The sequence below is a fragment of the Rhinatrema bivittatum genome, chromosome 9 (assembly GCF_901001135.1).
Source record: "Rhinatrema bivittatum chromosome 9, aRhiBiv1.1, whole genome shotgun sequence".
In the NCBI taxonomy this organism is placed as follows: Eukaryota; Metazoa; Chordata; class Amphibia; order Gymnophiona; family Rhinatrematidae; genus Rhinatrema; species Rhinatrema bivittatum.
Genome location: NC_042623.1, coordinates 258958621 through 258985957, shown reverse-complemented (window position 1 = coordinate 258985957; position 27337 = coordinate 258958621). Strand labels below are relative to the sequence as shown.

Genomic DNA, 27337 nt, shown 5'->3' with positions numbered 1-27337 from the left:
TTGTTGTCTAGATGTTCTGCCAGTTGCTTTTGTACTGTTTTTTTTTCTATTAATTTAGCAAGCATGGGTAAGTTTGAAACAGGTCTATAGTAACTTAAGACATTTGGGTCACTGTTCTTTTTCTTCAGTATTGGTTTAATTATTGCACCTTTAAGAGAGTCTGGCATTAGTCCTTCACTAAGTGATAGGTTAATTATTTTTGCTATAGTATAGGAGGTTATATCAGCTAGTTTTTTGATGTCCATGGTGGGAATGGTGTCAATCTTATGTGGAGCGGGGTTCACATTTTTTATCATGGATTCCACTTCTCTCTGGGATACCTTGTCAAATGTGTCCCATGGTGTTACATCTCTTTTGTGGATCTTAATTTCCTGCTTAGTTAAGATCGGTATCTTCGCTTTAAGGCTAGTGATTTTATCTGAGAAATACTGTGCTATTTCATTGCATTTATTTTCTTTAGGGGTTTGGGGCGCCTCTGTGTTATCATTAGTCAGATTTTTTACTATGTTAAATAGAGCTCTTGGGTTGTTTGTAAATTTCTCAATTTTTGTGCTAAAGAATTGTTTTTTTGCGTCGAGAATTACTTTTTTATAATAAGCTAGTTGTTTCCTAAATTTGGTTAGGTTTTCTGTTGATTTGTCTTTTTTCCATTTTTTTTCCTTTTTTCTCAGACTTTGATTTTTCTCAGACTTTGATTTTGTTTTAGGCTCATGTATTTGCATTGTTTTTGAGGGGTTAATGTCTTCAGCCAATTTATTTGTGCTGGTCAGCCATTCTGTGGTTGTGGTTACACAGTCTTTGTGGTCAAAGTGTATTAGTATCTCTTCTAGTTTATATTTTAATGTTTCAATGTTAAAAGGTGGACAATATTTAAACTAATGTTTTATTTTCCTGTATTTCTTTTGGTTTTATGCATTTAATAGTGGACTGAATTAGGAAATGGTCTGACCATGGAATTTGCTTATATTTAGTGTTCATGTGTTCAAAGAAGCTATGGTTGATGTAAGTGAGGTCCAGTGAGTGTCCCGCTTTGTGAGTAGGTCTATCTGTGATTAATGTGAATCCTAGTGCTGTCATCAAATCGTTTAGTGTTTGGCATGTATTGGATAGTGGATTTGTGTCCATGTGAAGGTTGTAATCTCCAAGCACGATAGTTGGTTTGGAGGGGTTTAGATTAATTGTTAAATATTCAATTAGTGGTGATATGTTTAGCTCAAGTAAGCTGGGGGGGGCAATAGATAAGGCATATTTGACTATGTTCGGTGTCAAATATTGCGATTTCATGGTTACGAGGTGGTGTTGTTGGTTAGGGATGTGAATCGTTTTTGAACGATTAAAATTATCATCAGATAATTTTAAAATCGTCCAAAATCGTTAGAGTGCACGATACAATACAAATGCCCCTGATTTATCGTCAGGGGCATTTGTATTGTATCGTTAAATAGGGCACGGGAAAACCGGCACACCAAAAAAACGCTAACACCCACCCCAAACCTTTAAAACAAATCCCCCACTTTCCCGAACCCCCCCAAAATGTTTTAAATTACCTGGGGTCCAGTGGGGGGGTCCCAACGCGATCTCCCTCTCTCTCTGGCCACGGCTGCGTTGAGAAATGGCACCGGTGGCCCTTTGCCCTTGTCATGTGACAGGGCAAAGGTAGCGCTGGCGCCATTTTGGTTCCTGGCTCCCGACGTCATGCGTGCAGGAGATCGCCCCCGGACCCCCGCTGGACCCCCAGGGACTTTTAGCCAGCTTGGGGGGGGGCCTCCTGACCCCCACAAGACTTGCCAAAAGTCCAGCGGGGGTCCGGGAGCGACCTCCTGCACACGGGCCGTATTGCCAATCTTCAAAATGGCGCCGGCGCTACCTTTGCCCTCACTATGTCATACGGGACCCTCGTTGGTTCTTGTCTGAATCCAGCTCCCCTTTTCCCCCTGCCATTGAAGTGGACATTTACAAATATTGATTTTAATTAAGCAAATGAACTGAACTGAAATAAACATTTAAAGGTGAATTTTGAAAGCCTGGCACACGCATCAGTCTGGGGATGTGTGAATAAGTCGGGCCTTGCGTGTGCTGACCATATTTTAAAAAGCACCTAGCTATAAGCATAAAAGTCATGACATGCACATCTAAAAAAATGTCCAAAAAGAGGCCTGCCTGCCTGCCCGTGCATCAAACGAGGAGTAAGAAACAGGCAGCGTCCACTTCCGCATCACAGGAGGAGAAGGAAGAGGCTGCTGCTTCTCCAGGAGCCCAAGTTAGAGTCTGCTGTTGCTAGTGTGTTTTGAAAGGGGGCGGGGGGAGAATGAATGAGCGTGTCTGTGAGAGTGAGTGAGGGTGTATTTGTGAAGGAAGGAGAGATCTGAGAGTGTATGTAGGTGAGTAGGAGAGAGCCGAGTGCAAGTGAGCATGGGTGTGAAAGTGAGTGGGCATGTGTGTATGGAAGAGGGAGAGATGCGAGTGTGTGTGTGTGTGTGTGTTGGTGGGAGAATGGCAGAAGTAAAGGTGTAAATGGACATGTGAGAGAATGAGCAGTGAAATTAAGTGTGAACATGTAAGCGTGTATATGAGAGGAAATTTGTGAGCATCTGGACCCACTGTGAAATTACCCCCCCCCACCCCCACTAATTCATGGTAATCTCAGGGTGACTGAAAGTCAAAAGTTCCCAGGTATGATGACATGTAAGTCATAAAAAATGGTCTGGGGGTAACTGGAGGGAGTGTACGCTAACAAACCAGAGGGGTGCTGGAGGGCCTAGCTGTCAGGTGGGTGTACTGCTGGATGAACTAGTAAACTGGGAATGGCATGGGCGCACGCCCCCCTTTTAAAATCACCCGACTTGTACGATAGAAGTGGGATATGTGTGCACCCACTTAAAATTTCACACACATGTGTGCGCACCCAGGCTATGCTTAAAATTTGGTGCATATACATGTGCAAATAATAAATTAGCTGCATCCCTGGGCTCGGGCCGATGCATGTGCTGATGAACCAAAAAATCCAAATTAAAAGAAAGGAAAACAACCACAACTTTGTCCATGCACATCCCAGTTGTAGGATGCTGCATCTCAGCTAGAAAAGCATAGCACAAATATATTCTAAAGCGAGTGACTAATGGCATTGCTTTTATTCTGGGAACAGTTTGGGACATAATTCTTGTCACAGAGAACCAAGGCGATGTTACATGTATATACACAAGGCAGATAAGGTGCTGTTACCTACTTAGCTGCCAAGAGGTGCTCCAGAAGAGAACCTGGGGTGATGGCTACAGATAGGAAGAGCCGCACAGAAGCGCTCACACATACATCACTACTCTGTACAGTGAGAAAAGTGGGTGTTTTAGGCCTGTCCCTGCTCTCCAGCATGTACTATATTATCAGTTTCACTACAATATGCACGAGACTCATTATCCCTGTTTGAAAATGCAAAGTCACTGCCCAGCCATCCGTAAGATCTGGCATTGAGTGGAAGAAGTGCTCGGAGCGTGTTCATGGCATGATGTTAACGTGACCTAAGGGCAGGAAGTCAGAGATTTTTTTGCATGCACTTCAGTTGACTCATTGCCTCATTTAAATATCCTCTGAAACACAAGGCCCGGCTACTTCAGAAATTATGGGGAAAGCGCAGTATGATGAAGGCTACAGAGAGTACCAGATTTTCACTGAAGCAATGCATTTGGTGGCTCTCAGCGTTTTATAAACTTTGCCTCCTCCAGAGATTGAAATGTCTCTTTCAATCTCCTGAACTGAGGTCAGTGGTGCAAGTAGTGGTCCTGGCAGGCCTTGATTATTGTAATTCAATTGTATTAGCTCTACCTAAATTCTCAATAAAGGATCTCCAACTTGCTCAATATTGCCGCTGCCCGTGTTGTTGCAGGCTGTCTTTTTTATGATGGCATTGCGACTATTTAAAAAAAACAAAAAAAAACCTTCATGGGGCCCCCATCGCCTCGCCCACTGGATTTAAAAATACTCATTCTGTGATGAGGCCCCACAATAACTTAAAAGAGTGCATTCCTGGACACGCCCTTCATTTCTTGGGGCAATCCTTTCTCCTCTTTCATTCTGTAAGTTAGTCCATCTGATGGAAGCTCCCTCCAGATCTTTTTCAATAGCAGGATCACAGCGGTGCAAAGCTTTTCCTCAGGAACTCAGAAAATAATTATTTGTTAGGGGTCTCCATAGACTTTTTTCCATTTCATTGTTTTGTTGGGTTTTTTTTTTTGTTTCCTTTTTTCCTTTTGTTTCTTTTTGTTCCTTTAAATTATAAAAAAAAAACAAATGAGATGAAGCAAAAGAAAATGAAAAGCAAAAGAAAATGTAAAAAAAAATGTTGGGTCCGCAGCTAAACCCCCTTTGCTCCCTGTCTCTGCTCCCATCCACACGCTCCCATCCTCCCCTGAACCCTCTTACCCTCTCGTTTTCCTAAAACTTTTCTTCACAGGGCAGTCAGGATCCCTGGTCTCTCGGGCCCCACCAGTGGTGCTGGCAGACTGAAGCTGGTGCCATTCTTAAATTTTGCCAGCTATTTATATATTTATTTATTTTATTTATAGAGTTTTATATATACCGTCGTTCGGTATTGCCATCACAGCGGTTTCCAAAGGTTTTAACATTGGGTTAACATGATTAAAGATTTCACGTAGGTGAGTTGTGGAGGTCGGAAAGGTTATATGATACAAGAGGTTATAATGATACAAGGTTATAATGATACAAGAGGTTATATGATACAAGATTATATGATACAAGAGGTTATATGATACAAGAGATTATATGATACAAGAGGTTATATGATACAAGAGGTTATAATGATACAAGGTTATATGATACAAGGTTATATGATACAAGAGATTATATGATACAAGAGGTTATATGATACAAGAGGTTATAATGATACAAGGTTATATGATACAAGAGGTTATATGATACAAGAGGTTATATGATACAAGATTATATGATACAAGAGGTTATATGATACAAGAGGTTATATGATACAAAATTATATGATACAAGAGGTTATATGATACAAGAGATTATATGATACAAGAGGTTATATGATACAAGAGGTTATATGATACAAGAGGTTATATGATACAAGAGGTTATATGATACAAGAGGTTATATGATACAAGAGGTTATATGATACAAGAGGTTATATGATACAAGGTTATATGATACAAGAGGTTATAGGATACAAGAGATTATATGATACAAGAGATTATATGATACAAGATTATAGGATACAAGAGGTTATATGATACAAGAGGTTATATGATACAAGATTATATGATACAAGAGGTTATACGATACAAGAGGTTATATGATACAAGAGGTTATATGATACAAGGTTATATAATACAAGAGGTTATATGATACAAGGTTATATGATACAAGGTTATATGATATAAAGGTTCTATGATACAAGAGGCGTGGTGTTAATATTGTAGGGGGTGGCTTTCTTGTAATAGGCTGGTAGAGAGTACAATGTAACGAGGATATTTTTCAAGGGTAACAAGGGTATAAGTAGAGAACAAAAGTATAATATAAAATGTAGGTTATATTATAAACATAGCTTGGGTTCTCGAAGAGAAAAACAAAGGTTAAATTATAAAGCATCTGCAAGCAACAAAGAATATTTGGGAAGCTGTTTCGGGAAGTGTCATAACTTTGGTGTGTCACATTGGTTGATCATGGAGGGTTTCAAATACGCTTCAGTGATGCAGAAGAAAGGGCTGAAATGTATAGATGTGAAAATGTATAGATGTGAAAATGAATAATGGCGTTGCCTTTGGTCTGCCAGCACCATTTGGAATAGTCACATCAGCAGGGCGGTAGCAACCAGGGACTGTTCCTGCCCTAGGAAGAAAGTTCAAAGAAACAAGAGAGTAAGAAGGTCCAGGGGAAGGGCTGAGGAAGGGGCACTGGGCATGGGTTTTTTTTTTTTTCTTTTTCTTTTTTAAAGTGCTGCTGATAGCCACGGAAAACAAATGACATTTGGCTCAGTTTTCTTGTGCTTTGTTTTAAAATGAAGCAGAAAAGTTTGTTAACATTTCTCGTTTCATTTTAGACAAATGCACATCCTTATTATTTGTCTTTTAGGAAAAAGTTAAAGGGGCTTTTTTTTTTTTTTCTGAAGTCAGTTTCCCACTAAAATTAATGTAATTGGAAGAAGGGCTATAGACTTTAGTGAGCTGTTTGGTTATCATTTTAACCCTTTGATTGCTTTAACTATTATTCTAATTTGTTCATGTGATGCTTGCGATGTTTGGTCATCATTTCTCTCTGATGTTATTTTATATTTCTAATAACATAATCCACTGGAGGGCAGAATGTTTTGGCTGAGCAGAATATAAACACCATAGATATTAGCTCATTTGCATCAACCAAGCTGTTGGAAAAGAAGAAAGCACGTAGAAATGTGAAAAGTAGAATTATGTGCTAATTTGCACCCTCTAGTGGGAAGATAATTTCTTATTGCTGAAGTAATATGCATTGAGAAGGGCCCCCAGTCTCTTGCAATTTCCTGGCCATGGGCAGGAGGACTGCAGGATTGGGCCTTTCCCCAAGAATTAATTCCCGTAGGAGACTGGGAGCAGGATGAAGCAGCAGCGGCGCTGGCGGCAGCGTTTGTGGCAGTCCACGTTTCTCTTTTGCTGTGGCTGATTCATGGGTGCCTCGGGCCACCTCCTTTCACCCTGCGGTCTGGCCTGTGTGTCACACATTTAAACCGCATGTGGTATGAAGGGTCAGTGAGCTTCCGGGTCTCAGGGCTGAAATGGAAGGGGAGGCAGCTGAAGGCACGGCTGCAGATGTTTTCAGATTACTGCCCATGGATCAGCCTGATGAGAGAGGGGGAAGGTACTGTGGCCAAAATTGGAGAGACTGGGAGAGAGGTTTAGTTACGGAAGTATTTTATTTAAATTGTGTGTGAGTGAGAGAATCAGGGGTAAGGTGTGAAAAAGGGAATTGAAGGGAGTGCTGAATGAGGGGTTCCCAGGAAGTGTGGAGAATATATATGTGAGTAAGGCAAAAGGAGGGGTAGGGGAGTGAGGGGGTCAGTTAGGGTTTTGGTGTTAATGAGGGGATTGGAGCAATTGTGGGCTGTGAGAGAGAGAGAGAGGGAGTGGGTGCTGAGGGGATCCATAAGCGAGGGGATCAGAGGGGTGTGGGTGAGAATGAGGGGATTGGAAGGGGTGTGAACTGTGAGGATATGGGATGGGGTTAGGGGAACAGAGGGGGTGTTATGTGTACGTGAGCGAGGGAGGATCGGGGGGGAGAGTGGGGTGATTGGAGGGTGTGTGTGTGTGTTTGTGTAGGGGTGTAGCATTACACTACGCACGTGAGAAAGTGGATCCACCCTCTTCATCTCCTGATCCCTTTTCTTTCTCATCCCCCATCCCCTTCATCTAATTTTTTTCTGGTCCTCCTCCTTAAAGTTTCATCTTCCTCCTCCAGGATTCCATCTTCTTTTCCTATCCCATCTCCCAGATCCCCTCCCTATCTAACCTCTATCCTCCTCCTCTCTTCTCAACACTGATCACTGAAATCCCTTTTCCCCATAGGGACGGTAACTTTCAAACCAGCGCGTGGGTGCACATGTGTGCGCGTTCGTTGGCCTGCGCCCAGGGGCGTGGCTACTTTATAAGCTACACACGTATATATGTACATGTTATGAGATAGCCTGGCCGCACACACGTGCACTAAATTTTAATGGGCGCACGCGAATGCCGCTTCTACCGTGTAAATTGGGGGATTTTAAAAGTGATGCATGCCAATTAGGGATGTGAATCGTTTTAGGACGATTAAAATTATCGTCCGATAATTTTAATATCGTCTTAAACCGTTATGGAACACAATACAATACAGATTCTAACGATTTATCGTTATAAATCGTTAGAATCGTGAGCCGGCACACTAAAACCCCCTAAAACCCACCCCCGACCCTTTAAATTAAATCCCCCACCCTCCCGAACCCCCCCCCCCCCAATAACTTAAATAACCTGCGGGTCCAGCGGCGGTCCGGAACGGCAGCGGTCCGGAACGGGCTCCTGCTCCTGAATCTTGTCGTCTTCAGCCGGCGCCATTTTCCAAAATGGCGCCGAAAAATGGCGGCGGCCATAGACGAAAAAGATTGGACGGCAGGAGGTCCTTCCGGACCCCCGCTGGACTTTTGGCAAGTCTCGTGGGGGTCAGGAGGCCCCCCACAAGCTGGCCAAAAGTTCCTGGAGGTCCAGCGGGGGTCAGGGAGCGATTTCCTGCCGCGAATCGTTTTCGTACGGAAAATGGCGCCGGCAGGAGATCGACTGCAGGAGGTCGTTCAGCGAGGGTTCCGGCGCCTCGCTGAACGACCTCCTGCCGGCGCCATTTTCCGTACGAAAACGATTCGCGGTGGGAAATCGCTCCCTGACCCCCGCTGGACCTCCAGGAACTTTTGGCCAGCTTGTGGGGGGCCTCCTGACCCCCACGAGACTTGCCAAAAGTCCAGCGGGGGTCCGGAAGGACCTCCTGCCGTCCAATCTTTTTCGTCTATGGCCGCCGCCATTTTTCGGCGCCATTTTGGAAAATGGCGCCGGCTGAAGACGACAAGATTCAGGAGCAGGAGCCCGTTCCGGACCGCTGCCGTTCCGGACCGCCGCTGGACCCGCAGGTTATTTAAGTTATTTGGGGGGGGGGGGTTCGGGAGGGTGGGGGATTTAATTTAAAGGGTCGGGGGTGGGTTTTAGGGGGTTTTAATGTGCCGATTTTTCGATTTTTAACGATTTTTCACGATATTTTACCCCCCCAAACGGCAACAATACGATTCCCTCCCCCTCCCAGCCGAAATCGATCGTTAAGACGATCGAGGACACGATTCACATCCCTAATGCCAATGTCATTACCAGTTTTATCAATTCATCTCCTGTTTGCCCAGTTAAGAGAGAGGTCTTTCAAACTTCCCTATTTTAATAGCCTTCACTCCCCCCCCCAGTTATTCCCGATCCTTAAAACCCAGAGATCTTCCAATTTATCTTTATTTTATAGCTTACATGGCATCTATAGTGATGTACGTTGCAGGGGGCCTCGGCGCGTGCCATATCGCGTAAGTCTTTATGTGCACATCTCAGTTTCACGCCCCGAAACACCCATGCTCCGCCCCAGACCATGCCCATTCCCTGCCCCTTTTTGAAAACTTCTGAGATGTGCACACTGCAGAATTTCCTTGCATATCTGGAAGGCTTTTTAAAATCCTCTCGGCATGCACGAGCCTGACATATTCACACATCCTCTAATTAATGCGCATGTCAAGCTTTTAAAATTCATGGTTATTTAAGAGAAAATAAATTACCTCAACATAAAAGAAATGGGAAAAAAATGACTTTATTGTTATAAATAAAATACAAATTAGCACTATTTAAGATGCAAATAAAATTGCATTACTTAATATGCAATTCTATGCAAATGCATTCACATTTTCCACATAATTGCCACAACATTTTAAAAAATCTGCCATAGAATTTGGCCAGCTCTTGCCATAGAATCTTGAAAAGTCTGCAGCAGGAAATCCGGAGCACTGGCTATAAGGCAGGGGTCCTCAACCTTGTTCTTGAGGGGCACCCTGCCAGTCTAGCTAGTTTTCAGGATACACACAATGAAGGTGTATGAAATTGTTTTGAATGCACTGTCTTCAGTATTTGCAAATCTATCTCATCCATATTCATGGTGAGTATCCTTGATATCCAACTGACTGGTGTATCTCGAGGACTTGGTTGAGAACTACTGCAATAAGGTTATTGGAAAGGAATGTAGTTAAAATGCGACTTGATACAAAAGTCTTCACAGAAGTGCTTAGATTCCATGAAAGAATTAACACTTTTTACTTTAGCACTTAATAGGATGTCGACCAGAGATAAGGGTATCTCAACACACTCTACTCCTTTCTTGCTGCACTATGGAAGCACCAGCTGAAGACAGTGCTGGTGACCAAGACTTCACTTCCAAGGTGGCAAAAGCAGCTTACAGGAAACAGGAAACTTTTTTTTTTATTTATGTAATTTTCAAAAATTATTACAAGAAAACATCTTGCATTGAAAGGAAAAATAAGAGAGAATTACAATGTAAGAGACAAAATCAGGAAATACCAGTTACTCTTAAATTTCCAAATTCCACAAGAGGAGAGCCCCAAACACAATATAAAAAAAAAAAAATCAGAATAATTAGGAAATAGCAGTCATTATAAATGGAAATTTCAATTATTAGAAAACATAGAGCCAATCTTAAAGAGAGTCTGGTTGCTGTGCTACTTTATCATACAAGAACTGAGCGAACTGAGATGGCAAATAGAAAATATCCAAAATACCCTTGAGGTTTATTAAACATTTGCAGGGGAATTTTAGTAGGAAAAATGCACCAATTTGTAAAACCCTGGGTCTCATTAATAAGAATTGTTGTCATTTCTTCTGGCTTTGTCTGGAAACATCTAGATATATCCTGACCTTTAACTGCAAAAAGGTATCAAGCCGATGTTTAAAATAAAATCTTAATACCCAGTCTCGGTCTGGTTCTAATACAAAAGAGTCCACCTTAGTGGCAGCTTCCACCAAAAGACTATTTGAAGTTTCCAGTAACTCCGAGATATCCATATTAGATGGTACTAATGGTTCCATTTCTTGCAAACCCACTTGTATTTGATTGCCCTCTTTGAAGGAGAGCAAATAAAATATTTAGATATAGGATGTATTGAATGCTCTGGAACTTTAAGTGTATCCATAAGATATCTCTTAAACATATCTTTTGTGAATATGTGTGGTAATTTGGGAAAATTGATAAAACGAAGATTTTTCCCCCAAGAGATGTTTTTCAAATTTTCCACTTTATTTTGTAAAGATTGATTTTCTTTAATTAAATGCTCCTGGGTCAATCTTATTCCTTAAACTTCCAAAGATTCCTCGGTATCAGGGAAAGAGAGATGGAATGATTCAGAGGTGAAGTCAGCACATCTTTTCCTGCCTTATCCTCAAATGGCCGCACTCCTGACAATTCTCCACAGATGAAATGGGCGTCTATTGGGCCAGCAACGGGAGCGTCTGCTGAGGCAGCAGGGCAAAGCATCTCTTTAGCCCTCTGTGCACTGATGTGGCATTTGACCAAGGTAAATGAGCAAACAAATGAACAGAGCTCATGCTGTCGCTACTGCAGGCGCCATCTTGGATCTCCTCAATCAGGAAACTTAACTTTCAAGAATGACTTGTTGCTTTCAGTAGTTAGAATCTCAGTTAACCCTCAAGAAATTTGGACCAGATGACTCCAAAAACTACTTGTTGCGTTTGTGGACCCTTGGCCTGAGGTGGTGTTGGCGCCACCTGTGGGGGGAACCCCCACAGGTGGCGCCAACAGGTCCCCACTGTCAGGTGGCGAGGCCGGATGAGAAGCAGATGCCAGTTGGAGCTGGTTGAGCCCTTGGGTACCGGGGTCGGCTGGTCTTAGGTGGGCCTCTGCATGGATGATCACAGGGAGTCGGTGAGAGAGCACGGTGGCAAGCAGGAGAGAGAGGCCCGAGGCTGAAGCCAAGGGCAGAGTCAGATCCAGTCAAGTGGGCCAGGCAAGTGGCGGAGAGCATAGACAGGTCCAGTTCAGAGGTCAGAGGCAGGCAGCAGGATGCTTGGTCAGGTCCTGTCCAGAGGTCAGGCAGGAGGAGGGCCGTCCAAGAAAGCAAGGGACAAATGAGAACTGGAATGAAGAGATCCAGTGCAGGGGCAGAGGCCAGAGACGGGTGCAGGAACAGGAATGCAGGAACTGGAGCAGCAACTCAGGAACTCGAGCAAACAAGAGCGAGGAGACCCGTTGCCCTTATATACTCAAGGCTGGCAATGTCATCACTAGGGGCCGCGAGAACGTTTCCCGCCACAGTCCCTTTAACTTATAACCGGCGGTGTGCACACACACCCCTCTGCCGTGGAGGGGGAAGTGAGGAGCAGTCCTGAGCTGAGCTGGAGAGCTGGTAAGCGGCAGGACTGCGGCCGCGGCCGGAAGGTGTGGCCGAAGCGAGAAGGGCCGCGGCCCGGGCCTGGTGCTGGAGGTAAGAACAGGCTTCTTGAGACCGAGAATTGTAACACTACTGACACAAGACTGACCAGATACAGAAAAGATATGAAACCCTGAAAGTCCTAGACAGCAGATCTATTACCATGTTCAGACTGCTGTTAAGAGCATTACAGTGGCAGCCACGGAAGCAGAGAACTCAAACCTCATTGGAGAGATGTGAGAGTACCGGTGATCTGTAAGGTCTGTAAGGTACATGGAATAGACTTAGTTTTTGGGTACTTGCCAGGTTCTTATGGCCTGGATTGGCCACTGTTGGAAACAGGATGCTGGGCTTGATGGACCCTTGGTCTGACCCAGTATGGCATTTTCTTATGTAAGGTCCCCAGCATCAGTTGTGATGCTAGAGGCACTGAATGAGGGGGATCAGTTTTCCTATAACAAATTGACCTTGCAGTATCTGATTGCTGAAAGCGCTATAGTTGAGGAGTCTGTTCAGGGGCTTCAGAAAGCCATAGAATCTCATCCTAGCAAAAGACAAAGCTTACTGGAGCATTCAACAACACTAGCATAAATATCACTTATCTGAAACACAAGATGCCTGCACGTAGAACTGCTAGCGCACGTCTATACTGACAACCATATGTATTTATATCTGGTACTGCCACTGAAATATTAAATAAAATCATGTCATAGATTAACTAAGTGAAGCAAATTTCAACAACATGGTATGTACAACAAAAATCTCAGAAATTCTTTGGATAGAGCACACCTTCAGAATTAAAGTATAGCATTCTATTTCACAGTGAAACAATATTCAATTCTAGCAAATGTTGCTAGCCAGACTCCTGCAGTGATTTAAAAAAATATATAATGCAAACAATTAATTTGAAATTAAAAAAATAGTACACTTACAACAAATAAAGCAATTCATTTCAAAGTTACAGAAAATAATAATAAATAACTAAAATATTAAAATAACTACGTTAAATGGCCAAGTAGAATCCCATAACAAATAAATAAAAGAAGAGGCGTCAAAGATAACAATAAAAGAAATCAAATAATAATATTCTCTTTTTTTCATTTGAATTTGAAAGTATATTCTGTATTTTATAATTTAATTGTACAATGCTTTGAGGATAACTTTCAAACAACTCTGCATGGGTCTATATATGTGTGTATATGGGCATGCAGAGCTCTACTATAGCATTTATAACCTGCGAGTACCTCATCTTCGCAGATTATAAAATATCTGTATGCCTACCACCTACATATGCACATATGTTTCATTACAAGCAAATATCAGCAATATATTGAAAGCATGTACTTTTTCTACCTATTTTATAAATATACATGCATAGATTTTACACATGAAAAAAATTAGAACGTGTTCTCTTAAAACCCTGATTTATATGCAGAAGTAGGCATATTAAAAAAAATGTGTACATAATTGATATAATCTTTTTGCCAATACCTCCACCATTTCACCCAGTCCCTATCCTAGTACTTCACCCTGAACTCCCCAGTTTACCCTGCCCTCTAAACCAAAAATAGCAAACAGCACAAGAAACGAGTCTATCGATTCTATTAGATAAGTAGTAGGTGTAAATTATGAAAATGTTGCATAATGTATTCATATAAATCACTTACGGGCAAATTTTAAATCCCACCCCTCCCCGCATGTAAAATCCGGGAGTTATGTGCGCGGCTGGGCCTTGTGTGCACCGCGCGCACGGCTCGGTCACGTAATTAACCCCAGCAGCCATTTGCCACTGTGCCGTGGGATCGCGTGCCGGCAGCCTGCTGGCATGCGCAACTTACGCCAGCTCAGGAGCTGGCATAAGTTCTTAAACAAAGGAAAAAAAAAATGTATGACCTTTTAAGGGGTCAGGGAGGACAGGGGAAGATGGAGGGAGTATGGGTAGATTTTATAACATGCGCGTGCCGGGTAGCGCGCGACATGCACGCACATAAGTATGTTTAAAAATTTACCCCTTATGGGCATTCCTGATCATCCCTAGACCGCCCCTTTTTTGCCCAGGTAAATGTGCACACAAAACTGAAAATACTTGTGCACTTTTGTTGTTTGTAAGATAACATGTACCCGAGTACAAGCTAGCTACCTATGCATGTACATGCAAATTTTACATGTTTGATTTTATGTTGGAAAGGTGGTCTGAGAAGAAACTGAGCTAAACCAAATATAAACCTTTTTGTGTTTTTCTACACAGTTTCAAGTGCTGCACAAACACAAGAGATCTGGGAGACGTAACACAGAGCCATTTGTTTCTGCTTTTCTCCAGAAAAAGCTTTGTTGTGCACTCTCCCCAGCAGAGCTTTGCGATAAAGAGACTCACAAAAACTTTCAAGCCGAAGCAATACCCTGCACTGTGGCCAGCTCACGGTTCAACACGCAATTGGACGCACGTTTTGGATGCGCATTCATAACCCCCAATGCAAAACGGGAATTTGCGCATCCAAGACGCCTGTCCAATCGAGCGCGGAGCTAATAGCGCTCATCACATGTAAAATCCATGTAGATGAGGCTATTAGCTAATCCCGCAATGCAAAAAATTTCACACGTGGCCGATGTCCCCTTGCAATGCAGCAAATTTTATGCCAGCCCCAGGTCTGCTGTGCTCAAGGGCTCATTGTCTAAAAACAAAATTCCTGCTTTCTGTGATCCCTTCTACTAGTATCGGCGTGATACTAAGTTTGAGGGACCACAGAAAGCGTAATCTTGTAAAAAAAAAAAAAAAATTTGCGAAACAAAATTTAGGGCACCCAATATACAGCCACACTACACATGGTCTAGGCCGGTAGCAGGAGAAAATGGACACTCATATTGATCGTTTCTTAGCCCACACTGACAGCCACCTTTCCTGGGCACCCGAAGCCGAGGAGGCGATAGGAATGCACAGTCTCTCCTAGCCCCTCCTTTTCACTGCAGCAGCTAATTTTAATATTAAATTGGGTGCCCGGGAGCGGTGGATTGGTGCATGTTAGGAGAGCGGGTACTCAATCATGAGCACCCATTTTACGCGCGCAGATATTGCATCGGCCTGAATATGAATTTTGTGTTACATGGATTAGCTTTAATAAAACACGACAAGTGCAGCACTAACATTTTTTTTTGCCTTTCGGAGTTTGAAGGGTCTCACAGATGATGTCCTGTTTTATCTTTTCAGCATTGAGTGCCAGCAGTTACCAAGAGCATCCATTAACTGGCAGAACATGGGTTTTACTTGGTGCTGTTGGTCAACAGGAGCAGCAGGACTATCTGAAGTACAAGATTCAGAGCCCTGGATCGACAAGAAGTAATTGCATTGTAAGATAGGTTTACTGTATTTACCAGTTCAAAGAACAAACTTGATAAATACCTAATAATATCTAATGGACATGTAAAACATAGCTTGCATTTCAACATATTATTCTTTCTGTAAATACTACATAAATATGTTTGTGTATATGATACTAACAGAAAACTATTGCTCCTAGGAATACAACAAAGCATATACCTAAGGGGAGGTTATGTTTATGTAAAGCTTCACCACATTTTTTAAGAAAGTTACCATAAATGAAGTTTGTGAACATTTTTATCACTGGACAGTGTGATATTTTTATCGTGGTACTCAAAACTGATTCCCATAGTCCCATTATTGTGTGAGCTGGGATTTCATGTCACTGCTAGAGCAACATTTCATATATGGAACTTCAGTGATGACTCAGCAGAAACTCAAAAAGTGTTTGCCTTTCATGTCATGAACTTTCATATGCAAGTTTATTCTTCCAAAATTTTATGCAAAAGTTAATGAGGTTCTGTGATACAAAATCATACAGAGCAGCTCATTAACAAAGTGGTCTATAGGAATTTTCTGTATGTAAGGTTTCTACTAGATTTATTTGCATATGAATCCTTGTCAAAAAATGTATGTGTAAAATCATAACTGATGCAAATTTCAGCACACCTTAGTGCATTTGTCTCTTGATATGTCAGAGAAATAAGAGTTTTGCCAATAGATCTTGTAGAGATAATGCAGATTTTGTTAACTTGATCCTGTTTAAAATCTCCTGCTTTGAGTTTGACTTTAAATTATTTGGACACCACTAATGGAGAGGACTTTTAAATGAAAACCACAGAACCTGAGTGATATGTAAACATCATTTGGCGAGGGAATGACCTAATGCTTCAAGCAATGAACTGGATGCCTAGAGACTGAGATTCAAATCCTGATTCTTCCATTGGCATTCAATGTAACCTTGGGCAAATCACTTTGAGGCCTATGCATTCAAACTTAGCAGGCATGGTATGGTTGCTTAGCCAGCATAAGGAATAGTATGCCAAGCACTATGGCCTTAGCATGCATGCTAAAAGGGTCTCTCAGGACAATAGCGAATATGTGGTATAATTGTGTATGCACAGCTAATAAAAGAATGCTGGATGATAATTAGGTTTTAGTGGGAATTCAGAAATAGTGTGGTTATACTTCCCTCTATATATTGCTTAGCACACAATCACTAAGGCCAAAATTTAACAGCTACTTTGGCTCAAGGGTTAACTTTTAGCATAATTTCTATTTAAAAGACTCAGCTGCCAGCATTCATTTATGTATTGTTTAAGTTGGTACTGTAGTAATCATTTGCCAGAGTGAGTATTCTGATTTTTAAAAATGTTGGATTCTAATTATGTATGGAGTGAACTATTGTGCTATTTTAGTGTAATTGAGGTTTGTATTATGTATTTATTATTATTATTATTATTATTTTTAGGTTGGTAGATTTTAAAAGGCCTTCGCGTGCCAAAGGTGGGAGATACATGCATGTCTCCGGCCAGCGCATGCCACGTGGATTTCATAAAGCGGTCGAGTATGCATTGATCTCCTGGTATGCACTCAAAACCAAAAGACAGAAACATGGGTGAGGTGTGGGTGAAGTCTGGGCAGAGTCTAGGTGAGACATGGGCGGTTTGGATCCCTAAGTAACAATACGTGCGTAAGTATTTATGCGCACAAGCATGCGCTGGGGGTTTCCTACCACGTAACTTTACTTTTGCTATGGAGGAAGTGTAAATAGAAAAACAAAAAAACCCCCAGGCTACCTAGCAGGGTTTTAAGGGTCAGGGCAGCTAGGGTAAAAGGCTGGGGGGGGGGGGGGGGAGTTAAGCAAGTGCTATCCTTTAACTGGGTGAATTGGGAATGGACTGGGGAAAAGGGCATTGGTGTCAGTGTGCATAGCTTACAAAATACCCCCACTGATAGGGTAGACATGACATGGTGCTCACATGTGCGCATGTCCTGCCGATTTTATAACATGAGTGCATATATGCGCATATGTTATAAAATGGATGAATCCATGTATGTGCACCGTCAAACATACACATGTGCCCATGCGCCAGAAAGAAAGTTACCATCTTAGGTTTCTAGCCCGTTTAGGGCTGAAAACCTAAATTTAGGAGCCTGAAAAGTGGGCAGGGTCAAGTCAGGGAAAGTAAATTAGTCAGTCAGCATTGATCTGCAGTGCCAGGTCCCTAACAAGTGTCTACTTTTAGGAGAGTAAATAATAGCAGTCTTAAAATTGGAAGCCTTCATTTTAGGAAATAATAGGGAGATTCTTGAAATCGTGTTAGGGCTATAACGCATTTTAAATAGCGTATATTGTGTGATAGAGCCCAATCACCGTGATATAGCGTGATATTTACGGTATCTTGTATAAATTAGACAAGATTTCCTCAACTATTACAATAAGCTGCTTTGCATGGCATTTGCATGCATGAATTTTGCAAATCCATGGAAAGTAGCTCATGAATAGGTAATCCTATGTAAATAAAATAATGTGGAAGACTTAGAAATTTATCAGCCATGCTATTCTGTCTACACCGTTTCAGAAAGAGCTAATCTTCTGCGGGAGCACTGAGCCCCTAATACGGGTCGCAATGCTCCTGTAGTAGATATAAAGGGCCCAACGGCCAAAAATAAAATAGCCACCAAAAGTTATAAACAGTAACCAGGGGTCTAACTTGACCTCCGCTGCCCCCCCCCCCCCCCCCCGGCCATAGCCTGTGGCCATCAATGATTGCAGCCCCATCCAAAAAAAAAAAAAATTGATTACAAGATTTGTGTGATGATGCCAACCCCCGCCCAACCCCGTCCTAATAGAATGAAGCATATCCAAAGGTTAGCCCCAACCCCTTTCCATTATAAAAATGTAAAGGTTGTGTTTTCCCACTTCCCCCCCAACCCCATGTCTTAAAAAACATGTTGGTGATATAGTAGGGCCCCCCCCCCCCCCGAACCTCAAGTCAAAGAACTCACTGGATGGTTAGTGACCCCCCAGACTCCCCTCCCACACCCCATTACCTGAAAGAAATACTGGCTGGTCAGTGGGAGGGCCCAGAGTGCCCATTAACCCCAGGCCCATTTCGCACTATTTTTCTAAATGGAGCTGACCAGGCCTTGTCCCATCACATGACAGGGGCAAGGTCCAGGCACCATGTGACAGGGGCAAGGTCCAGGCACCATGTGACAGGGGCAAGGTCCAGGCACCATGTGACAGGGGCAAGGCCTAGTTGGTGTCATTTAGGGAAAATGGCACTGATTGGGCCCTGGGCCTTTCCAATGACCAGCCCGTCTTTCTTTGAGGTAATGGGGTGTGTGTAAGGTGGGAAACCGTTGGGGGGCCCATTATACAATGATTTTCTTTTGACTTGGAATTTAGAGGGGGACCTACTGTACCACCAATGGCTTTTTTTAATCACTTGGGATAGGCGGAAAGAGGTAAGGGAGGGCACAATCTTGCAATGTAAGTAATGGAAAGGAGGGTGGGGGCTACCATTTGGGTATGCTTTATTCCATGAGAATGGGGTTAGGCGGGGGGGGGGGGGGGGTTGTCATCATGCACATTTCTTATCTTTGTACTTTCTTTAAGGGGCCACTTCAATTGCTGGCCCCCAGAGTAGGGAGGGCTGTCAAGTTTCATCCCCGGTCACTTTTTTTAAACTTTGCACGTCTACTGTTTCTCAGCAGCAGAGCCCTTTAAGGGAATGCAGCCCCCTGCTTTGGGGGCTGCCATTGCATGGTGCAGGTCTCTGCTGCATTGTTTTATCTTGCAGAGTTTTATTGTGAGACAAAACAATGCAGCAATACTTGTTCTATATTTTGTTGGAGAGGGGTAAAAGATCTCTGGAACCCCCCTCCCCCCCCCCCACCCCAACATTGGGCCTGGCCTGTGATAAAATATAGCAGCTAGTGAATCCAGGCCTAAATTAGTCAAAATTTTATCCTAAATCCTGGGCAGGTATCCTCTTAATGATCTCCTGCTTCATTTGAGTTTGAAGGTCATGCTCTTCCCATATTACCACCAGTACGCTATCTAGGAGTAATTTTAGATTCAGATTTATCTCTGTGCGCACACATTAAGAGCCTAGTGAAAATAGGGTTTCATAAATGTTGCAGCCCCTAATGATTTCAGGACTGTCCTCGACATTCATATTCTCTGGAATATATTATTGTAACTTTTTGCTGGCCTTTCAATGGAGCCAATGTAATAAGACCTGCGGCAAAACAGGTGCTCACCGTGCACGGCTAAAGCTGGCACCTCCACGGGATGCAATAAAAAAAAAAATTCTGTAAGTTATTTGCGCGCAGAAATCCGCGCACACACGAAGAAACCCACGTACCTAAGCTGGGTGAGGCCCTATGTAAAAAGCGGCCACATCCGTGCAGAAAAGCCGCGCTGAGAATACACGCATAAAAGCGAGCAAGCGAAAGGATCTCCCTATTCAGCGAAAGTATGACTCTGGAATATATTTTTAATATTTCGAATAACTATGTGAAACAGAAAACATGGCAAATATTTTCATGGGTGATAATTCCCACTGCATGGCAGCGGTAATGGCGGGTCTTTTAAGAGCGAGAAAAGCAGCGCCTGCTCTATTGACTGCATCGGTAAGCACGGGAAATGTAGCACTGGCTGTATAGGGGAGAGCGGGAAATTGTAACACATTTTATTGGTTCTATTCAGTGGCATGATTTTAAAAGAGCTATGATTGGTGTACTTACATGTCAATAATCACAGGACACTCCCCTTTCCTGCTAAAAAGCACATCCTTTCATTAGTCTGGTGCGGGTGTAGTTTGGAATTGGCGGGAGAAGGAGGTGTCCAGAGGCTAGTGGCAGGTTTAGGAATTATTTTTGCGATTGCTGTGTGTTTTTTGAGCTAATTGTTTATTCATTGTTCTTTCTCTCTCCCTTTGTCTACTGTCTGTGATTGCAGTTTTCAGAACATTATTTGTTATTGTCTTGCTGTCTGCGTTTTTGTCCTCTAGGCGAGAAGGAGCGGAATGGGAGTTTTTGAGAATGGAGTGGACAGAGGGGGTGTGAGGGCAAGGATGTGCATGACAGGCACATGAGTGAGGAAAGGATGGAGAGGAGGAGCGTGGCTTCCGTCTCAGGTGAGTGTACTCAAGGAGGGCGGATGGGGCAGGAGTAGATGGCTGTGCATCAGGGAGTGGGAGTGGAGGGAAAAGAAGGTGGGTGAAGGAGATAGAGCACAGGATGGGGGACGAGGGTGGGAGATGGGAGAGGGAGTAGTGGACAGAGAGATAGGGAGCCACTGCATGCTGGTCCCAGTAATTTGGAGGAGAAAAGGCAGCAGAGAGAGGCACATTTTCAGATGATCTACTTGCCAGGAAGGTGTGTGGGAACTACCATGCACTCTTTGGACAAAAGACATGTACAAGGTTAAAGAGAAGAATATGTTAGGGATGTGAATCGTTTTTTGACGATTTAAAATATTGTCCGATATATTTTAAATCGTCAAAGATTGTTAGGGCCACGATACAATACCAATTCCCCCGATTTATCGTCAAAAAATCGTAAATCGGGGGAAGGGGGAGGGCAGGAAAACCGGCACACTAAAACCCCCTAAAACCCACCCCCAACCCTTTAAATTAAATCCCCCACCCTCCCGAACCCCCCCCCCCCAAATGCCTTAAATTACCTGGGGGTCCAGCGGCACACTAAACCCCCCTAAAACCCACCCCGACCCTTTAAATTAAATCCCCCACCCCAAATGCCTTAAATTACCTGGGGGTCCGTAGCGGCGGTCCGTAGCTTAAATTACTCCCGGGTCCGTAGCTAAATCGGGGGAAGGGGGAGAGCAGGAAATCCGGCACACTAAATCGTGGTGTCTTCAGCCGGCGCCATTTTGCAAAATGGCCGCCGCAAAATGGCAGCGGCCATAGACCAATACGATTCAACGCAGGAGGTCGTTCCAGACCCCCGCTGGACTTTTGGCAAGTCTTGTGGGGGTCAGGAGGCCCCCCCAAGCTGGCCAAAAGTTCCTGGGGGTCCAGCGGGGGCCCTGGAGCGATCTCCTGCCGCGAATCGTTTCCGTACGGAAAATGGCGCCGGCAGGAGATCGACTGCAGGAGGTCGTTCAGCGGGGGTCCGGAACCCTCGCTGAACGAAGTGCCCAGAAAGGTACCTAGCTAAGCACAAATCTGGCTGCTCAGTTGCCGAGGTAGGCACTCAGCTGGGCATGATTTTGTGTGCTCAGGCACAGAGAGAGGAGTTCAGCTGGGCAGGAATCTGGATGCCTATGCTCAGAAAGGCACCTAGCTATGCACAAATCTGGTAGGGATGTGCAGAGGGATGCCATACGTTGCTTTCGGGATTCGTATTCGTCAGGGGGCAGATATGTTGCATTCGGCAAGGGGGCCCCACTATACGTTTATATGTCAATTCCTATTCGTTTCCCCACTAAAATTAAATTAACTACAACCCCCCACACTCTTGACCCCCCAAGACTTACCAAAACTCCCTGGTGGTCCAGCGGGGGGTCCAGGAGCTATCCCCTGCACTCAAACTTTTGGCTGCCGGTTTCAAAATGGTGCCGATAGCCTTTGACCTACTATGTCACGGGGGCTACCGGTGCTGAAGGGCTATATTGTGGAGCATATAGCATGCTGCCACTATATCTGCTATTTTTTCAGGTGAGTATTGGAAAGCCCTTCCTCAGAGGTCCAGGCACTGGAATCTACTTTTAAATAAACCAAATGTGCGTTCTATTACCCCTCTGGTTTTGACGTGAAAGTCTCCTGCCATCTTTACCTACCCTTGTGGGTTAACCACTGAAACATTTAATCGTGCACACTGGCTAACCATGACCCTATAAACACTTGCTATTCTGCCTTAGATGCTCAGTACTGCCCAATGATATGTGTGGCATATTATTAAGCATGATAGCACACATGTACCATGCAGCATGTACAATGATGACTTAACTAAATCTGACTGCATGTATATTAGTATATTCTGTCTGATACATGTTTGCTCCGGTAACTACTGTTTGGTTAAACATGTCAGCTTGAAGGCTCCCAGGGTATTATTATAATCTTTCTCATGCATGTGTGCTAAAATGCAAAGCTAAAAGTAGCACTTGAGCTCGCAGGTGAATAACCAATTTAATAGGGCACTCGTAACAGAAAGCATATACTAACTAGACTTTTAGTCCCTCCTGCTTCTGCTTTTAACTGCACACTGCTACCCCCACATAGTAAATAACAGTTAAAAATAAGTCACATTCCTATATCTTACCAAGCAACCAGCCTTCACCATATTTCCCTTCTGTGAACTGTTGAGCCAGTGCTGATTGCGCCAGGATAAAGGAATCATGGCTGCTACCAGGCAATTTTGCCACAATGCTGAGAATCTTCAGTTCAGCATTGCACACCACTTGCACGTTACGGTACTGGTAATGTTTCCGATTCCGGTATGCCATCTCTCTTCCAAGAGGTAGGGTGAGAGCCACATGGGTACAATCGATAACGTCCATCACATTTGGCGTACCAGCTATATCGAAAAATGCTCTCTTCCTTTGTTGCAACTCCCGAAGCTGCTGTGGGTATTTAATGTACTGCTTGACCCTCTTCAGCATGGGTTAAGTGATGAGAGAACGTGGATTGCTCCACAGCCAGAGTTTGCTGGAAAGAACCAGTGGCCAAAAAAATGAAGGGCTTTGAGCAGCTTCACCAAGGCCTGGGATGGCATGTCCACATTCTATGAGGGGATCAATGTCTTCTCTGAGCTCTTCATACAGGCCCACGATAGTCCTGGAGTTCAGTCTGTAGGTCCTCACCACATCAGCATCCCCAGCAGCGTGGTCCTGAAGCGAGATATCTGCTCCCTCTGTTCTGTGGTCTGTTAGGCTCCTCACAATCCCTCCTCTCCAACTGCTCTCTCTGGATCCTATCTCTCCTGCCACAACCTCTGTCACCTTTCAAATCTTCTGCTGCTGTCATCCTTTGACGAACCTGCAGGATATACCACAGCAACAGGAACAGCTGGACCCAATCTGAAATCTCCATCGTAGAAATCACACCAGAGCTGCACGGAAACACAACAACACCACACCAATGCAAGCAATGCAGAAACTGGCCCTCGAGTCAGCGCTGTCACTTATCTCATGCCCTGACCGTGGCAGTGTAAAACCCGCATTAAAAAGTCTGCACTAGCATTATCGCGGCTCCCTGCATTGCCCATGATTAGAAAATCACCTCCTTTGCATACCATTAGCATGAATGTGCACAGAAAAAAACGCAGGTCAGTAAGCATGTTTGTTCTTTTTTCCAGCACACAAAACTCTTATCACATCCCCATATAGGGCTTTGCACGGGAAAATGCATGTACAAACCCGCGGCATCTTCAGTGCATCTTATTACATTGGCCCGCTATGAGAACACTCCAGATTTTGCAGAATGCTGCAGCAAGGGTATTAACTGGATCAAGGATGCATGAGCACATCACCTCAGTCCTCTATTCCCTCTATTGGCTTCCTATCCAGAGGAGGATAAAATACATATTGATAATGGTAATTTATAAACTCTTAAATAATACCTTTATGCCATGGATACATTTTGTCCTATGAATTTACAGAACTACCCAAACTTTAAGATCAATGAATAAGGGGCTGCTCATTTATTAGAGATGAGTGAGCCTTCTCAGTTATCAGCCCAGGATTATGGAACATGCTTAAAAATTGCCTTAGGAATTGTAATTGTTAGATAATTGTTTTGTTATTGTGCACTGCCTTGGTTCTTAAATGGAAGAAAGGCAGTCTTATCAAATGAAATAAACTAACTAACCAGAGCTTCTGTGCATAATGACATGTTCAAAAACATTCAGAAAAGTTTCAAAATTCTAGTTATTTAAGCAAGTTTCAATCTGAGTATCTAGTTATACAGTTTCATCTCTCATTTTGGAAATAATAACCAGGTTTCACGTCATTACTCAGTGCTTAGTCTGGATGCATATCTATACAAATGGCATTGAGCGGGCCTGTTGAGTATCCAGGCATTATCAGTTTGTCACTTTAGAGGATAACTTAAAAAGAATTGTGCACGAGCCCATATTCACACGCATATGAGCTTGCGTGAACATGTACATGGATTTTATATCATGCACATGATATAAAATACATGCAACTTTTATGTACATGTTGCAAGTGGATGTTGCGCATACATTTGCATGTGGTCTTTCATTCACATACAGATTTGTATGTGTATCATACATGTGCATGCTTAGGTGACACACAACTTCTGGCCCTTTCAGGATGGGTTCATTCCACGTTGTGCAATTGGCATCCTTGATGGTGAAGTATGAGAGAGTGCTGTTCCACATCTGGGAAGCTAGGAGGAATCTGAGGTAGAGCAAGCAGGATGGAAATGCCTGCAGTGAGAGATTAACCACAGAGCATCATACCCATGGGGGGGGGGGGGGAGGGGAGGGGTAAGTAATGTGGCTAGTAGGGGTGAGGGCTGCTTACAGTGTGCATGGGGAGTCACTAGGTGGGATTATAGTGAGTTGGGATGCAGTGGGAACTGCTTAGGGTATGCATTGGCTGTCATTAGGAGTGCTATAGGGGTGTGGGGATGGAGTAGGGACTGCTTAGAGTGTGCATGCAGGGTCAGTAGGGGGGCTATAGGGGTGTTAAGATTAGAGATGTGGTTCGTTTATCGGGGAAAATTCGTTGTTTGGGTTAGCGTGGGGGGGGGGGGGGGAGAGGCACCTTTATTAAAAAAAAAACCAACAACCCACCCAACCCTTAAAATTTAGTTATTTACAACCCCCCCTCCAGACCCCCCAAAACTTGCCTAAAATCCGTGGTGGTCCAGCGGGGGTCCCGGGAACAATCTCCCACTCTCGGGCCGTTGGTAGCCAATAAACAAAATGGTGCCGGTGGCCCTTTGCCCTTACCATGTGACAGGGGCTACAGTGCAATTGGTCGGCCCCTGTCACATGGAAGGAGTAATGGATGGCCCGCAAAGGGCCACCGGCGCCATTTTGTTTACTGGCTGCCGACGGCCCGAGAGCTGGCCATGCTGCCGTGTGCAGAGAGGAGACGGAGGAGGGAAGCTGGGCCACAGGGCAGGCCCCGGCAACATCGGCGGCATCTAGCCGTGAAGAGGAGGCAGAGGAACGGCTTCCTGCTGCAGGAACGAGGACCCCTACCCCAGAGGGGGCAAGAGTGATGGCTGCTTCCTGCTGCATCGGAGAGGCCTGGCATGGCTCCGGATGCGCCAGCAAGATGGCGGCTGGGCCGCGGAAGTACCGGGCATCGGCAGCCCCAGGCAAGGCCCCGGCTTCTGTTGCGGCCTCCGGGCCTTGAAGGTAAGCGCCTTCTGTGGCTCCAGCCGTGGGAGGAGCGCAACAACTATGATTTATTTTCTACAACAGTAAAGTCTCTTTAAGGATATCCTATAGCCATAACTATCTGACCTACACATAGCCCTGTATGTTGATTGCCATGCAGACTTATCCACTCATTGTTATCCTTCTCTTATCTACCCTTTCATTTTTATTTGGTTTATGTGTGTTAACCTTGTATCCCTAATGTGACGCTGTCAAGGAAGTGTACCCTTGAGGCTGTGGTGTGGTTGGCACCACCTAGTGAGCAAACTCACCAGACCCATAGTGGCAGCTGGTAGTGAAGCTCATAGGCAGGACCTGCTGGAGCTTCACCTACACCAGCCACCTCCCCTGCAGGTTGAGTCCTTGAGCTCTGGCAGTCACCAGGACTAGGGTGGGTCCCTGGGGCAACGCTGAGTGAGAGTCCGATCTAAACAAGTGTTGTGGCAAGCAGCAGACAGCAGAATGGGTAATAAGCCGGAGGTTGAGGCAGGCAGCATACAGAAGAATGGGTAACAGAACAGAAGTAAGGGCAGACCGAAGATAGTGGAGTCCAAGTTCTGGATCAAGGTAGTCAGTCTGAGACAAACAGTACAGACAAGACAGATAAGGCCAACGAGACAAGCAAGGAAAACAAGCAGGGCCAGGAGAAAGGGCAGACAAGCAAGGAACCAAACAAGGAACAGAGCATGGGGAAGGAAAGACAATACCAGGAAACAAAACAGAAACACAGAACAAGGTACAAGGCAAGAACAAAATAAGGATAGCAGTACTCTGGGATGCAAGGGCACCAGGAGACCTGTTGCTGAGGCACTGGCTGGTTGCAAGAGACTTCCTTATAAGAACATAAGAAATTGCCATGCTGGGTCAGACCAAGGGTCCATCAAGCCCAGCATCCTGTTTCCAACAGAGGCCAAACCAGGCCACAAGAACCTGGCAATTACCCAAACACTAAGAAGATCCCATGCTACTGATGCAATTAATAGCAGTGGCTATTCCCTAAGTAAACTTGGTTAATAGCCATTAATGGACTTCTCCTTCAAGAACTTATCCAAACCTTTTTTGAACCCAGCTACACTAACTGCACTAACCACATCCTCTGGCAACAAATTCCAGAGCATTATTGTGCGTTGAGTGAAAAGGAATTTTCTCCGATTAGTCTTAAATGTGTTACTTGCTAACTTCATGGAATGCCCCCTAGTCCTTCTATTATTCGAAAGTGTAAATAATCAATTCACATCTACTTGTTCAAGACCTCTCATGATCTTAAAGACCTCTATCATATCCCCCCTCAGCCGTCTCTTCTCCAAGCTGAACAGCCCTAACCTCTTCAGCCTTTCCTCATAGGGGAACTGTTCCATCCCCTTTACCATTTTGGTTCCCTTCTCTGTACCTTCTCCAGTGCAACTATATCTTTTTTGAGATGCGGCGACCAGAATTGTACACAGTATTCAAGGTGCGGTCTCACCATGGAGTGATACTGAGTAGGGATGTGAATCGTTTTTTGACGATTTAAAACAATCGTCAGATATATTTTAAATCATCAAAAATCGTTAGAGCCGCGATACAATAACAATTCCCCCGATTTATCGTCAAAAAATCGTAAATCGGGGGAGGGGGGAGGGCGGGAA

The 27337-nt window shown here is 44.0% G+C and overlaps 1 long non-coding RNA gene across 2 annotated transcripts in view; it reads left to right on the top strand.

Moving 5' to 3' along the window:
• The window catches only part of LOC115098901, a 106674-nt gene that overhangs the window by 46400 nt on the left and 32937 nt on the right, over positions 1-27337 (top strand). For both annotated transcript variants that reach the window (XR_003858635.1, XR_003858634.1), the window contains exons 2-3: positions 15210-15349; positions 20345-20470. This is a non-coding gene — a long non-coding RNA (uncharacterized LOC115098901). The remainder of the gene's footprint in view (positions 1-15209; positions 15350-20344; positions 20471-27337) is intronic.